Genomic DNA, 11,579 nt, shown 5'->3' on the forward strand with positions numbered 1-11,579 from the left:
GACGCCGCCACCTCAGCGCCAACGGCGGTCACCTTCTCCTCGACGTCGTGCATCCCCTCCGCCTCCGGGAAACTAGGAGGTGCGGCCAATGGAGGTGAGGCCGCCGGCGAGTCGATGACGTCCAATATACCTCTGCCCGTGTTTATGTTGAAGAACAAGCTGGAAGTGTTTATTGATGGTGTGAAAACAATGGCTCTTGTGGACACTGGTGCTACCGTATCCGTTATGAGTTTGAGTTTTAAGAACCGTTTAGGTAGGAAAGTTATGTTTAGTGGTGACCGTGCAGCGTTATTTCGTGGTGTCGGTGGTGAACCTTTGGTTCCACTTGGTGTGTGTGCTTCGGATGTTGTTATTGGTGGTCTAACGTTTAGAACAGAATTCGCAGTGCTACCACGGTCAACGCATGATGTGATTCTTGGAATTGATTTTCTGCAAGAGTGTGGTGCAACTTTAGACTGTCGTACGGGAGAAATTGCTTTGAATTCTTCACTACTTTCAGCTCTTGTGGATAACTCGACACCGGATTTTGGAGCATTTGCGGTGGAAGAAGACACTATTGTACCAGCTTTCTCCGCAGCATTCGTGCGGGTTTCCTCTATTCACAATCAGTGCGAATCTTTTGAAGCTGTGGTAGAGCCTACGACACTCGCCTGCCTGCTCTAAGAAGAGTATCGTCGTGCCTCGTTGCGTCGTTCCCGTGGTGAGAGGCCGTACTGAGCTGTGGACAGTGAACCACTCTGAAGAGCCAGCTGTGTTGCCCCGGGGCCTCAAACTCGCCCTTTTCGAGGAAGGTGTGTCAGGTTCCGTCGCGACGTTAACCAACTCTGTCAGTGAGCAGCACGTGAAAAGAGATATGGAGACCCAAGTTAAGGCTATGATTAATCAGGCTCTTCCCACAACCGAGCGTCGCACTCTAGTGGAACTCCTTCTGAAGCACGTGTTCGTGTTCGACTTTGCCAAAGACGATTCTACACCACCGCCTACCAGTCGTATTCATCACACGATCAACACCGGCTCCGCACCACCTATACGCCAGAAGCCCTATCGAGTCTCAGCCACTGAACGTAAGTTAATAGATGACCAAGTTCAAGAGATGCTAAAGCGAGGCATAATTCGAGAGTCTTCAAGTCCTTGGGCAGCTCCAGTTATCCTTGTTAAGAAAAAAGATGGCACATGGAGGTTCTGTGTTGACGACCGTCGCTTAAATACGGCCACGAAGAAGGACGTCTACCCGCTTCCACGTATAGATGACGCAATTGATTGTCTGCACTCCGCTTCATACTTTTCTTCTATTGATTTGAGATCCGGCTACTGGCAAATCCCCATGCACGCTGCAGATAGGGAAAAAACGGCATTCATAACACCAGACGGACTTTACGAGTTTAACGTTATGCCTTTCGGATTATGTAACGCACCTGCAACATTCGAGCGGTTCATGGATACAATCCTGCGTGGCCTTAAGTGGCAAATTTGTTCGTTATTTGGACGACGTTGTAATTTTTGGCAAAACGTTTAGTGAGCACAACAGCCGCCTGGATATTATGCTTGATTGCATGGAACGAGCTGGCCTTATCCTCAATTCCAAGAAATGTCATTTTGGGAACCGTGAAACAATTGTTCTTGGTCATTTAGTTGATAAAGAAGGTGGTCGACCAGATCCAAAGAAAATTGAAGCTGTCAAAAGTTTTACGGTGCCTCAATCAGTGAAAGAGCTGCAGAGTTTTTTAGGACTCTGCTCGTACTTTCGACGCTTTATAGCTAGGTTTGCGGACATCGCTTACCCACTGACGTGTTTGCTGCATAAAGATGCACCGTTCAATTGGACCAGCGAATGTGACGCAGCTTTCCGACATCTGAAATTTCTTTTGACCTCGGGCCCCATCCTACGCCACTTCTGCCCATCTGCACCAATTGAAGTGCACACTGATGCAAGTGGTATCGGTATCGGCGCTGTACTTATACAACGCCATGGTCACGATCAGCACGTGGTAGCATATGCCAGCCGGTCATTGAGTAAGAGCGAAAGAAATTACACGGTTACTGAGCAAGAATGTCTCGCCGTTGTTTTCGCTGTACAGCGCTTCCGCTCCTATCTGTACGGGAATGCTTTCACCGTCGTGACCGACCACCACTCGCTTTGCTGGCTAGTGAGTCTTCGTGACCCCTGTGGCCGGCTTGCTCGATGGGCTTTGCGCCTACAAGAATTTAATTTCACTGTGGTGCATAAAAGCGGCCGTAAACACTCAGATGCCGATTGTCTTTCCCGTTTGCCGCTTCAAACGACTGATGACGACGCAGACAACTTTGATGAATACTTGGCGTCACTTTCACAAGCCTTCCCCGATCTTCAAGTTTTCCGAACTGAGCAACGCAAAGACCAAACATTAACCTCTTTGTTTGATGCCGCTCAAGATTCTGTAAAGAATACTTTTTGCATTCGCGACGGTTTGCTTTATAAGAAGAATTTCGCTTCTGGAGGAGCACGCATGCTTCTTGTCGTACCCGAAAACCTACGCATCACAGTTCTTGAAATGATGCACGACGACGCCACGTCTGGGCACTTGGGAATGACACGCACACTCCACCGCACACAGCAACGATTTTACTGGCCTAACATGCGTTCAACCATCCAGCACTATGTAGCCAGCTGTGTGCAATGCCAGCGCTTTAAGCTGCCGACTTCAAGTCCACCTGGCAAACTGCGGCCAATCACACCTCCAACAGCCCCGTTTGAGCAAGTTGGCATTGACCTCCTTGGACCTTTCCCACGGTCCTCGAAAGGAAATCGATGGATTCTTGTGTGCGTAGACCACTTAACCCGTTATTGTGAGACAGCCGCGATACCAGCTGCTACTGCGTCTGAAGTATCTAACTTCTTACTTCGTTTCGTCATTCTTCGGCACGGCCCTCCTGCAGTTCTCATTAGCGACCGTGGACGCCAATTTACAGCGGACGTTGTTGAAGAACTTCTCCGCCTCAGCAGCTGCAGTTTTCGCCACTCCACGCCATATCATCCCCAAACGAACGGTGTGGTAGAACGCACTAATCGGACGCTCACCACCATGCTTGCTATGTACGTCGCTGCAGATCATAAAGACTGGGATGGCGTCCTCCCGTTCGTTACTCATGCATACAACACAGCGCAACATGAGACAACTGGCTACAGCCCCTTTTACCTGCTCTATGCTCGCTCGCCTCGCTGTGGCCTTGACACCATTCTACCATTTTTCATCCACGACGAACCTTCTCTTGCGACCACACTCTGCAGAGCTGAAGAAGCTCGCCAGCTTGCCCGCGTTCGAATTTTATCTTCGCAAGAGCGTTCCAAGAACCGCTACGACGTCCAACACCAAGAAGTTTCTTATGTTCCTGGTGACATTGTGTGGTTGTGGACCCCTCTACGCAAGCGTGGTCTGTGTCAGAAACTGCTATCCCACTACACTGGACCGTTTGTTGTGTTGGAGTGCATTAGTGACGTTAATTACGTTATATCGCGACTAACTGCTAGTGGTCGACGGTCACGCCAGTCTCAGGTGGTGCATGTAGCCCGCCTCAAGCGATTCCATCCCAGGCGGTCTGTTTAACTCGCCCGACGGGCTTCGTCTGCGAGGAGGGAAATGTAACGTGCTTCCATAGAACCTCGACGGAAGAAGCAGAAGATGAAGGACCAGCAGAGAGAAAGGAAGAGAAAGAGCTGAAGGACGCTGGTAGGCTTCCTGCTTCCATCCTGCTCCGACCGATCCCCTCTGTGAATAACCCCCCGTGCGTGCTAAGCACGTAACAATATGCTTGCACCTAAACAGAATGTTCCTGCAGCTTAAATTTTCAGGTACAAGAGTAACGTATGTGAAAAATTAGGATGATGGCTAAGCATCATCTTAACAGTAGCCAAGATAGCGTCCACACTAGTAGACACTAAGAGCGCCATCACAAGTGCTCCCCCAGTGACTAGTACTAACTGTTTATACCTGATGTGATATGTCATCGCTCCAAAGTACCCCCAGCTGCAAGCACATCTGATGGAAACTTCACACATCATAACAGCCTACTCTCTCCCTGATGGCCATCTGTGAAAAATTGACACTTTCTGAATTTATCAATTTTCAATGTTGAATCACACCATTGATTAAAATTATCGATGAACAATCTCTATAATCAAACAACGCATACGCCCGCGTGTCGCTCCTGTAACGCGCTCAACCGGCAGCACTTCATTGCATTTGTGTTGCATGCCCACATGGCACACAAAGGGCCTGGGTTTGAGCTGCAATACACGAATTTAACGAATTACCTCTATTTTGCGAAATACCCCCAAGAGCAACCTCCTCGCTAATTGTACCTACATTTGCACCCTCCCCTAACTTTATTTGAAATTTCTGAGATTTTTTTCAGAGTGATGGAGGGGTTTGCCGGGTTTTCAGCAGAACGAGCTCGTCAACTAAAGTGCAAAAAAGGCGGATTACCTACAAAATCAGCACAATAGCAACAGATTGGCGTATGCCCCATGCATACAAACTGCTTGCTCTGCTAATTTTAGGTTTTTTTTAGAACAGCTGAATGCTCCCTTGCCTAGGCATTGAAATGTTTCCAAAGTTCTATCAGAAGATATCACGCACCATGTGAAATAGTTGCACTACTTCAGCCCATGCAAAAATATAGCACAAATTTGGCAACAAAATGATAATACATAATGAAATTTTTAAGCATAGGAAAACTGAGTGAAATACCTTTCCAAATGCATCTCGATGCCTCGCAGGAGCATGGCGAAGCCGATCTCTGAGGGCAGTCTCAACCACGAATTCACTGCAGTTGTGCACAGCAGTCATGGCAGCTACCAAAGACCACATGAAAATTAATGAGCATACCAAGAATGTCTGCTTCATGTCTACATTCAAAAAAGTCACACAGCAATGCTGAGCATTCAATTACAAATTACAAAAACGAAAAGAAAAACAAAACTTTCTAGCGTCAGCCAGAGTCTGCATAGAAAGAGGCTGCTTTTCTCGCAGCCCACATCGCAGCCCACATTTCCTGCATTTACGGAGTAACATAAAAAAGCAAGGCAGTATAACATATGTAATACAGGGCAAAATAAGGGCACACATAACGGGGAAGAAATAAACTGCAATGAATCGACTGATTACAGATATGTACCTTGTTCCAGTTAGGTGGTGCTTGGCCCTTGCAACGGGTCGATGCAACCTGTGCGACTTTCCACGGCTCTAGAAAGAATAATCTAGTGAGATTTCCAGGGCAATACACGGCGTTAGACATCTTATTTCAAGGATTACAAAAAGGTGGTTCCTTCCGCATCTGCACTCCACGTTTGGGGGCCACAATAAAGTGTCCACCAAACATCCGTCTCTGCAGAAAATTATCTCATAAATTTATTTTATGACTAAGTTCTACCTTGCAGCAGTTAGGCGGCACTTCGTTCTCGCAACACACCGATCGAAAATATCTGTGGCAAATCACACATCAATTGAGGTAAAAGAATCTAGCATCAAACGGCGGGCTACTTAATCCTCTGCGTGAATTACGGACCGGTGGCTATTTCAGCCGCTAAAATTTCCCGCCTTTTCGAGTAGTCCCGACAAAAGCAAGGAAGGTAATGTGGCCGGCTTCGCGTACGCGATACAAATTACAATTAAAAGCATTCACTCAAAACGGCACTTTCTCTGGAGAAAATATCCTGATATAAAACTCGTTGTTTGATGTCTGAGTACCAATTGCTGCAATTGACCACACGACAGAGCAATTAAGCAGCTATCGATTCATTAATTTATCAAGACGACGCAAACCGTGGCACTTCGATATGGCTCTGGGTATAACAAAGAGCAGTAAAACTTACTGCATCAAACGGGGGGTGACAAACTTCCCGCCTTTTCGTCACATGAAGCTAACCTGCACAAACACAATTAGCAGGAACTCAGATGTGCCTTGCAGCAGCTAAACGGTAGTTCGCGTAGCCACGTCCCGTACGACGCACCTCAGGGTGCTCCGGCTGCCAGAGCTGCCACACACACAACCGCCACTACCAGCACAGATTCGCAACAAAGAACGATGGCGTAACGCCAGTGCTACCGCATATCCTCGTCGCTAGCCCTAAATGGACCCGCCGTTACGATGGTTACGAGCTAAAGCCAATAAGCCCCTCTGGCCCCTCGTTACGAGCGTGTTAACTTAACCTACACAAAAACGATTACGCACGTGCCCAGATGTGGTTGTACATAAAGTACTTACCCATAGAGAAAGATATTGGTAAAGAGCGCACACTCCCATAGGGCCCTGCGGCCCATTTGACTGCAGCGCACCAAGCGGGCGGTGCCGCTCAGTGCAAAGCAGGAAGCAGTAGGAGTTGTGAAACGATAACCGTATGCTTATTTCTTCAACCTGCAGAGCAACGAGGGCCACTACAAAACGCGCTTATGTGCAAAAACATAATGGAACACATGGAATGCACTTGATAAATTAGGCGGCACCTAGAGCAATCCTGCAGAGGCTTGCACATTGCTTGTGCACTTATATCCAGTCCCCCCCACCCTTCAAGTCCTGAGGGCTGACCTTCCATCCTGTCTACTTCTATTAAAGATTATGGTGAGGCACTTTGGTTCCAAGTTCACCGTATGCTTCAACGCAACATTAACTTTTAAATTTATCAAGTTGTACACCAGAAACTGACGACTGAAAGCGAACTTTGTCTAAATTTCTGTTCACAAATCTCATATGCCAGCATAAACGAATTCTACAATACATTTTCACAAACTTCTGCCAGCACTCAAGAGAACAAACATCAAAATCCCCAATGCATTGGAGATGTCGCAGCAAAACATGACAAACCCTTTCTAGATGTGCAGTATCCTCAACCAAAGCAAGAAAGTAGGTCTCAAGTGCTTGCACAAATGTGCATGCCCTTTGCGATGCTACAGTTAAATTTCCAAACACTTTGCGTGGTACATGATATGCTATCAGCTTCGTAAAATATTAATGAGAACCACCCAATGTATTGTCTTCATCTTTCAACAACTGAGGGCAAATGCAATTCTTTGGATTTTTACCAACAAAATATTTTACCAAGAAGCCTGCCACGTAATAGACAACAGATCCTCAATAACATGAAAGTGCATATCCGCGGCTAGCTTTGAAACATCTTGCAAGGACGGAAAGTCGTCAGCAGGAGCCTGCCCAACATTAACTAGAGTTGCCCTGCTAACAGAGAATGGTGAACATTCCAGTAGAAGTTCACAGCTATCCTCCTCAGCATTACCTTGTTTAGAAAGTTTAAACAGTTTCTGAATGCAAATATGCTTTAAACCAGAGATAAACTGGAAAACATTCGGATTCATGTTGCAGCCTTGCTTCTGCCTAATGTGCCCAAACATTCTCCAGCAAATCCTGCTGCAGCCGACGGGCGAGGAGGTACAAAAAAGTATGATTTTGAGAAAGATCACTCCAAAGAAGCAAAACAGCCTGGATAGTTATCTGCCAGCCTATGATTGTTTGTGGCAGACGCTTGACAGCAAACTTCCATGTTTTAATCCAGTGAAGTTGATCTTGAAGGCAGTGAACAAGTTCGTCATCACCTTTTTTAATCGCATAGCGATATCTTTGCGCTATTGTTTTAGGAGTTGAGCTGTTCAGTGCATCCAACAGTTTATCCATTCTTTTGCAAAACTGCGCTGTAGCCATTGCTGCTGCGGGCAGCTCCCCTGCATATATTAAAGCCATAATGGCCACACTCACTGAAGCACCCAGTACTTGTGCTGCTCTGGTTACTTTCATATTAGAAAACGGTTTTTGAAGAATGTGCCGCTCGGCCAGTCCACAACCTCTTCCCCAATTAGCAACTTGTGATCTTGGACATTATTACGAGTAGTTTTAATGAGAAGGGGCACGTCAAAAATAAAATATATCCTCTCACCCCTTCTTTCAAAGAAAGGCCTGTCAACAGACACGTCTAGCTGATAACACAAGCTGATGTTTGACGCCCCTTGGTCGCAAACAAGTGCTTTCACTCTCAGTTTGGCTATTTAAGTTTATCAATAAGGGACATGAGCAATTTACGCATAATAGGTTCTCGTATTGACAATTGTAAATGCTATTGGCTGAACCCACCTCTTGGAGATTCCACCCACAAGAACTACCAAAGCCCTGTCTGCAATTGTCGATGTCCGCACATTACCATCATCCACAAAGCCATGTATAGCATGCTGACTGGAATCGTAGCACAAGTTTTTTTTCTGTACTATTTCATGGAAGATCGAAGTGCATGCTTGATCTCTTTTATCCCAAGTCTGACTTGTCGCTGAAAGCGTCTCAATGACCCCAGGAATCACACCTTGTTTCATGTTGGCGTTAGCCAACCATAGTCTTAGCGAATGCTGGGTTGGCAAGGTGAAAATGGGTGCTTAAAATCTATACGCCCGTGGAACACAAAAGTTTACGTGCAACGCGAACTTCTTTAGCCACAAAGGAAATCGTTTGCCTTTGCCCCTTGGCTTTGAACGCACGTGTGCAGTGAGAAATTCGAACACTTCGTCAGTGACAAATGGCCGGATGACACCTAGTGCCCTCGAAATAGTTGGCGGCAAGCTGTGTTGTTGTTTGCGCAACCTTGCGATGGTCTTGCGGCAGCTCTTCACCTTCGCCTGCAGCCTCCTTATAGTTGCTGTGGCTCTGGACTTGGAATACTGCAGACAATTTGTGTATGCTGAGCCCATTGCAGGATCGCTGCCAAGAACTGCAATAGAAGAAAAAGAGGTAGCAATAAACTCAGTCTTGGCACAATGCCTTTTAATGGTTCCGTCACAGTAAACATTGCTTGCAGTAAGTGCAACGTATTGCATTACGGTTATTTTTCTATGCGCATAATGCACTCTGCGCGATTCATTCATACAACCCATGTACACCACTGTTCCGAATATAACTTGTCCCAGAGTAAGATTCCTGCATGTGAAGTAAACGCTTCTAGTGTTACATTATGCATAAAATGCTATGGTTAACACCCCTTGTTTCCTGTGAATGCACAAAAAAACGTCCACTTATGCATTTGCCGCACATTTCTGTAAAGAGCCGCCTTTTCTTTTTGGATGATGCTGTTACCGACATCTGTAGGAACACGTCAGACAAATGACTTTTACCTTATCTGGATGAATACAATGATGGGAGCTTGAGGGTTGAGGAGATATTTAAATTAATTGAACAAGAACAGGCATTGCTTCAGACGCATGTACCAAAACAGTGAGGGCAAACCTCCGACACATTAATGCATGCAGCTCCCCACAAAGCACCAGCAGCAGCCACTACTGTTTACAGCCACCCAGTGCATTGCTGTTCTTTGCTGCACTTAATTCTGCCAGCGTCTTCTTTTTGTGACCAACAGGTACTATGGGTATAAACTTTCTGTATGTACACAGCCACCTTCCTCGCACTAGCGCATCAAGTCGCAAGCTCACTGAAAACATGGCCTCTCTTACCAGCTTATGAGCCTAATGGCAAAGGTTTGTTTGCCTACCGCGGATAGGTGGGGAAAAAATGAAACCAATAGTTTTCATTATTACATGAGACGCATTGAAGCGCATTTTGACGTTTTCTGCACAATACTGCGGCTTGTTTGTTCTTAAGGCATGAAATTTAAGATTTTCTATAGTGGAAAGTTATGTTTCTGAGGGCCAAAGGGAACACAAGAGCCGAACACAACGTCATGGAATACACAAATTTGCATTGGCACATGCAATCCAGGTAGCAACAGTGGTGCTGAGGCAAGCACACATTCCTCTCTGTTCTTGTTTGCAATGCCTCTGTAAGGCATTTCCTGTCATCTCTTGTCAATTGCAGTTAGTGTCCTCCATATTGCAGTTTCACTGAGTGATAGCTGTACTCAGCGTGCCAACCAGCTTGCGGGTCACGGGACCTTGTCCGGCGCATGCCAATTACCTACAGCCTAGGCAAGGTCAAACTCTACTTAGTGACAGGTCAACCATATTAGTACAGAATATTGGTTACTTGTAGAAACTACGAAATAGTCGTCTAGCCTAATTCAAGCATGGGAAACACGATGGCGACAACCAAACTTTAGCCAGGCCACCTGAAATATAAACTTTATACATAACAAATATACTACAAAAATTTATTCGAACTGCATATACGAAACATTAAGGAGCATGTGCAAGCACAGAAGTGAGAACTATGTTTATGTTTACAACAGTTCACAAATCTGTCGAGTGAGCTGTACCAGCACTTAAACCATAACATGGAAACTTTACCATCAGGGGAAAAACGGTGAACAGACAGACGTTCCGTATGATGCAACAAGACATGATAAACATTCAGTTTAAAAGTCACACAAAATCAACGCTTCCCTAATTAATTTTAAACTGTCTGTCCTCACAATGGGCAAAAATGATACAGTGTACACTATCCGAACAACATGCTGCCTATGCTACTGAACACTACTACTGAAAATGCTACTAAGCAGCTTTAAAGGAACAAGCACTAACCAACGCAGCTGCTTTCTTGAGGTCTTGCACCGCTTTCAGCCAAGTCAGGAAAGCGGCTGCTGCTTGGGGGAAGAGAACACCCATGATCTGCCACGTCTGTTGTGGTATGGCCATGGTCGATGAGCAGATGCAGCGCTGCAGGCAATGACAGAAAACATTAGCAAATGTCTCATTTGTACTGCTTTGTCTCAAAGCGAATGAGGCTACGAGAGACATGCTGGTGAATGACTCCGGAAATTTGGACCACCGATGTGCATTCATGCGTGCTGACATCACACAGTACACATGGCCTCAAGCATCGAAATCTGAACGGGATCGAACCCACTCCTTTGAGATCACCAGCCAGACACCACCAGCCCTGAGCCACCACGGCAACTAATCAATGTTCAGAATGAGTACGGCAGTCATATGAGCGCATATCTGTGAATGCAGAGCCTCTTGCTTAAAAAACAGTGTGGAAAGGCTCAGCAGAAGAGTGAAATTATTGACCATGAAGCAAAACAAAAACTCTCAAGCCAACTGAAGTGAACTGCTGCACAAGGAAAGATACGAACTAGGCACGTATACGTTATCTGCTGTATAGCACGTCAGCTTAATTCTTTATTACCTGCTACAATCTTTTCTTCATAAATATATATGCTGTGACCAGCTTGCCTTGCAAACCTGGACACACAGAAGGCACAGCCAATTTAGTGAGTCGCGTGTGCCCGGGATCCATAAAGTCCTTTGCAGTGAAGTGGTCAGTGCACTTCCGGTACCCGGTGTACACTAAACTTGGCGGTTTTTCCAAAAGGTCACTTCTTCCACTGTATGACACCCATGCTGTCGACCTGCGTACGTGTTTAAGGCACTCTATTACTTCATTGCTGGAACTCTGCTTTGCTTCTTATGGGGTTTAACGTCCCAAAACAACTGAGGCTATGAGGGACGCCGTAGTGGAGGTCTCCGGGTAATTTAAACCACCTTGGGTTCTTTAATTGACTGACATCGCACAGTACACTGGCCTGTAGCATTTCGCATCCATTGAAATGTGACCGCCTAGACCGGGATTGAACCCACGTGTTTCGGGTCAGTAGCCGA

General features: G+C 46.1%; 1 pseudogene; it reads right to left on the reverse strand.

The window, feature by feature from the left end:
- Positions 1–6,642: 6,642 nt before the first annotated feature.
- Positions 6,643–7,662, reverse strand: LOC149328133 (uncharacterized; annotated as a pseudogene).
- Positions 7,663–11,579: the final 3,917 nt, after the last annotated feature.

The sequence above is a fragment of the Amblyomma mixtum genome, chromosome 9 (assembly GCF_055824585.1).
Source record: "Amblyomma mixtum isolate Tamu chromosome 9, ASM5582458v1, whole genome shotgun sequence".
Lineage (NCBI taxonomy): Eukaryota > Metazoa > Arthropoda > Arachnida > Ixodida > Ixodidae > Amblyomma > Amblyomma mixtum.